Source organism: Berghia stephanieae, chromosome 15 (assembly GCF_034508935.2).
Source record: "Berghia stephanieae isolate SIO BIC M18660-M18661 chromosome 15, UCSD_Bste_1.3, whole genome shotgun sequence".
NCBI lineage: Eukaryota > Metazoa > Mollusca > Gastropoda > Nudibranchia > Aeolidiidae > Berghia > Berghia stephanieae.
This window is the reverse complement of record NC_088374.1, coordinates 989,097-994,191: the sequence shown is the minus strand read 5'-3', so window position 1 is coordinate 994,191 and position 5,095 is coordinate 989,097. Positions and strand designations below refer to the sequence as shown.

The 5,095-nt window shown below is 36.1% G+C and overlaps 1 long non-coding RNA gene across 1 annotated transcript in view; it reads left to right on the top strand.

Moving 5' to 3' along the window:
- Nucleotides 1-4,818, top strand: part of LOC144960475 (uncharacterized) — a 32,598-nt gene extending 27,780 nt beyond the window's left edge. The window contains exon 5 of the long non-coding RNA XR_013642857.1: nucleotides 4,748-4,818. This is a non-coding gene — a long non-coding RNA (uncharacterized LOC144960475). The remainder of the gene's footprint in view (nucleotides 1-4,747) is intronic.
- Nucleotides 4,819-5,095: the final 277 nt, after the last annotated feature.

Below are 5,095 nucleotides of genomic sequence, written 5' to 3'. Positions count from 1 at the left end.
TTTCTTTTGGGTTTTTACAGTAATGTGATTGATGTTATAAAAGTATATGTCTGATAGTTACAAATTGCCATTTGTTCCTTCATATTCAAATACTGTAGTATATCATTTGAGTGTTAATTAACTGGGCATTCCATTTTAACGAATTCCTTCAAAACAGATAAGCGGAAAATTCATAGTTTTGATAATATAAATGTTCTGTGAGTTTCAATCATTACCTGTTATCGATTTTAATATAGCTGCATTAAGTGAAATTATTTTGTGTTGATTTTAAATTCACGAAAAGATAATACTTTATTATTAAGACAAATTGATTCAGAGGTCTAAACAAATTTTTGCAGCTGTGCATTAATGGATGGCTGAGAAAAAGAACAAAAACACTTACCACTTATTAAAAATCAGACTTCAAAAATAATTAGTAATTACCATCACCATGACAGCTGCTTCACCACTACATTCTCCAACACATCATTGGTACATCTACAACAAAATCAGAACTTTTGATGCTATGCGTCTAGTTAAAATAATCACAACACCCACCAGTCGGATAAAACGTACCTACACACAGAGTAAAGTGTAACCGCAAACGTTTATAATCTGATAGACAGAATTAATTACGATATAACTAATCATTATAACAATTGTCTAGAAACAACATCAAAGAGCTAAGTGACGTCAATTTCGTTCCAACTATACCTACAAAACATACGTCACCATTGCCAGAGAATCAATCACTTCCGCCACTAACATTATCATAAGCATCACCTCAGTCCCGTCCTGATCGTAATAAAGACTTAAGATTTAATTCAGTCCAATTTCCCCTGATATCTGCTGAGATCGCTTCATAGGCATTTCCAGGCCATCATCATCAATTAATGTGAAAAACTGGACTGTAAGGTGTTATTCCAATCAATGAAAAAAATATTTCCTCGAAAACAAAGTCGTTGTTTTCAAAACAACTCATTTACACCTCGTGGGATGACAGAATGTGAGTAAAGAGCCTTTTCCAAAAACTCAAAATTGTACCGCCCCAGAACGTATGAGTCCGAATGCGATTGTCATACCACAAGACCACACAAAATATTATCACAGTATTAACTCCATCAACATTGCCGTAACAGCAGCATTATATTTATTACCATCACGCACAGAGCGCCTCAACTATCATCACTTCATCATCATCAAAACAAGAACAACATCACTTCATCATCATCAAAACAAGAACAACATCACTTCATCATCGTCAAAACAAGACCAACATCACTTCATCATCGTCACAAATAATAGCGAGAGATTTTATATAGTGCAATAACCACTCAAAGTCTGAAAAAGCTTTACAGAGGGTTCTAGGCCAACAGCAACACTTAACATGTAGGACAAGACGCGACGCCTGTTAGACGATATTACATTTTTTTCAGACAAAACAACGCAGTTAACGGCCTGGTAATCACTTTATACCTGAGTGTGATAAAAGTGTGAGTAAAGCGCCTCTTTCAATGACTCAACTATGCGCCGATCGAGGCTAGGACCCAGGATTTTCCAATCTGAAAGCAAGTGTCATACCACAAGACCACATAACGGCATATTCTTCTGCATTATTTTACACTTTTATTTGTTCCCTCTGTCGAGTTGTCTCTTGCTCCTTCTCTGTTCATTCCTCTCTTTAGTTGTATTCTCCTTCTTCTTATTTTTCTTCTTCTTCTTCTTCTTCTCCTTTGTCTTCTTCTTCTTCTTCTTCTTCTTCTTCTTCTTCTTCTTCTTCTTCTTCTTCTTCTTCTTCTTCTTCTTCTTCTTCTTCTTCTTCTTCTTCTCTTCTTCTTCTTCTTCTTCTTCTTCTTCTTCTTCTTCTTCTTCTTCTTCTTCTTCTTCTTCTTCTTCTTCTTCTTCTTCTTCTTCTTCTTCTTCTTCTTCTTCTTCTTCTTCTCTCTCTCTTCTCTCTCTCTCTCTCTCTCTCTCTCTCTCTCTCTTCTCTCTCTTCTCTCTCTTCTTCTCTTCTCTCTCTCTCTTTACTTCTCTTCACTCTACTCATATCTCCACTCGACACCACCAACACTAGCACCACCACCACCACTACCACCACCACCACCACCACCACCAACACCGCCTCTAGATCTCTAATCATTACCATAATTGACATGGCAAGCTCACTACAAAAACATTTTAGGTCTTCCGGATGTATTTTATTTCTTCGGTGGTTGGCAGCTCTAAGTTGTACAGACGACCAGGAAGGGCGTTATTTTCACGGGGTGGTGGTGGAGGGAGAGGGATTGGTTATAATTTATGATGTTGCAGTCGCGGGCTGCGGTGTATCTCTGTGTCGTTTTCCCCTTTTGTTATTTTGTTTCCTTTTCTTTCCTATTTTTTTTCCTTTTAAAAAACAATAATGGGTCAGAGAATGTGCAAGGAGAGGAAGTATTTGACACCATACCCCAGATGGAACGCTGCATATCAGACCACTCAGACATAGAAATAGAAGACAGACAGATAGGTTGATAGATAGATAGATAGATAGATAGATAGATAGATAGATAGATAGATAGATAGATAGATAGATAGATAGATAGATAGATAGATAGATAGATAGATAGATAGATAGATAGATAGATAGATAGATAGATAGATAGATAAATAGATAGATAGATAGATAGATAGATAGATAGATAGATAGATAGATATATTGTTTGTTATTCTTTTAATTTTTGCCTTGTGTTGTCTCGTTTTCACAAGATAAATCCCTTGGCCTAAGTAACCCTCCATGACCCACTTAACCCCTCGTGGTCCAAGTACCCCTATATTGTGGTTGTTTATGTGTTATCAAATAAGTCCAATGTGTAATTACAGAACCTGTGCTAAAAGTACTAGTTTTACAGCAAGTTAATTTTGAGATAATAAAATCTGAAGTTTTTATTCTGCTATAGAAAGTATACCCAAACAAATGAAGTAGTAGTACGAATTAGGGATGACAGATTATGTCTGTAGTCAAAATAATTGGTAAGTTAAATAATGTGATGATGCCTTAAGCTTATCATTGATTCATTGGAAATCATAAAAATGTAACAAGTTATTTTAATACAGGGATCTTTAATTTTAATTAGTATAAAGAATCCAATAGTTATTCTAGTCGGATTTACAAATGTTGCTATTTTTCTTTACAAATATTAGATTAATTAAACAAAAGTCTGTCCTTTTCTGACCTAAATCAGAGAACCTTATGATAAACTTAAGAGCTTCAAAGATTTGTTTTCTCTATTAACTGCATTAAAATTGTGAAGGACACACATACACTATTGATACTCATAGGACTTGATGAGAATTTAGTGCAGCTAAAAAAAATGGGAGGATGAAAATTTGTTGTTTGGATCAAACCCGTTCTTCTCATTGCTAAATCTTATTTTTATGTAGATACACATAAATAGACTGATACAAAAGAAACTACTCAGATTGTTTCCGCTAAAAGCTAAAAACTGGTTGGGACAAATACTGAAAGTTTCGGGCTCAAAACCCATCATCAGCCAACAACAAAATAGAACAATGAAGACATAAATGCATTCCTGAAATAACAGATCAACGACAGAAAACTGTACGGAACGTCCACTCAGTGGAAGGATCTCGGATTGAGATCAAATTCTCTACAGTGAGCAACACCCAATATTTCTCTGTCTTCGATCAGGTTTTTAGTAATATATTGTGCTATGCCACTGGCTTTCCGAATGAAAGGCCCTGGATTCGAGCCTTTCTCAGCGCAGAGTAATTCCCTGTAAAAGTCTCTTTACTCACATTCTCTCATCATACTCAGGTGTAAAATGAGTACCTGGCCATAAACTGCGTGGTGTAAAATGTAATATCGCCGTTCATGTCTCGTTCTATATGTTACTAATTGCTATTGGTCTGGGACCCTTTGTAAAATGCTTTGGGCACGTTTAGTTGATAGTGCGCTATATAAAAGTAAATTAAAAGTATGCTTGATGTTTTGAAAAATCCAGAGTTATTTAGTTTAAATAAGGAACTAAAACAGGTCTAGATTGATTGTTATCATTTCCTGACAAAGTCTAAGAAAGATAAAATGCCTAATTCCAACTAGATTCATACTTGAGATATCATATATAGAAATATACATTAAACGTGTTTAAAGATGTTTACAAGGGGTCCCAGACAAACAGCAACACTAAACATGTAGGACGATGTTACCATTTTTTTTTCTGACAGAGACAACGCTGTTTGCTATTACGTACTTCTTTTACACCTGAGTACGGTGAGATATTATGAGTATAGGACAGGTTCAAAGGACTCAACTGCGCCGCAGGGTACTCGAACACATGACCTTCTGATAAAAAGGAGAGTGGATACATTCTTAATGGTATAAATATTATAATGTCTTATTAAATACGTTAGCAATTAATTATAAATCTAGGGGGCAGCGTAGTCCAGCGATACGGTCTTTGTTCCTTCCAGAAAAGTACGGAGTACGATCACGCGCTGCTGAGCTGTGTGGCCTTGAGCTAGTCACCTCGCCCTAGCTCAATTTGCGGCGCTGCACTGAGGCTGACGGCTGGGTTATTCCTGGCTTCTCTTGGAATAGACTCTAGAGACACATTTCTCTTTTGGGGCGAATAAAGGAAATTTACTTTTATTTATTTATTTTACTAAAATATGTACCGACGTGTAAAAACACGTGTATTTTAACTTTTTTTGTAATTTCCTCAAAAGACACGTATATGATTTTATCTATACTCTTTCCTGTCATTCCCAGAGGAACCAGATGACCATCAACTACCACCTATTGGTTAAATACAATGGGTAAACAAGGTAACATGTCACAGGCAAGTGTTACAAACTGGACATAAACGGTTTATCAAATCCAAGTCAAGAATGATGATATCGTCAGATATAAATTATGTATTTCACTGCCCTCCCCCCCCCCCCCAAATAAAGGAGACAAGAAAAGACAAATTGATATTTAGTTTGAGGTTAAATTTACACGACCATTTTATCTATATCATTAAAACGGCTATGTGGTGTAGTGATATGACACCCTGTTTCGAACAGGAAGGTCATGGGTTCGAGCCTTGCTCTACGCATAGTTGAGTCCCTGAAAAAT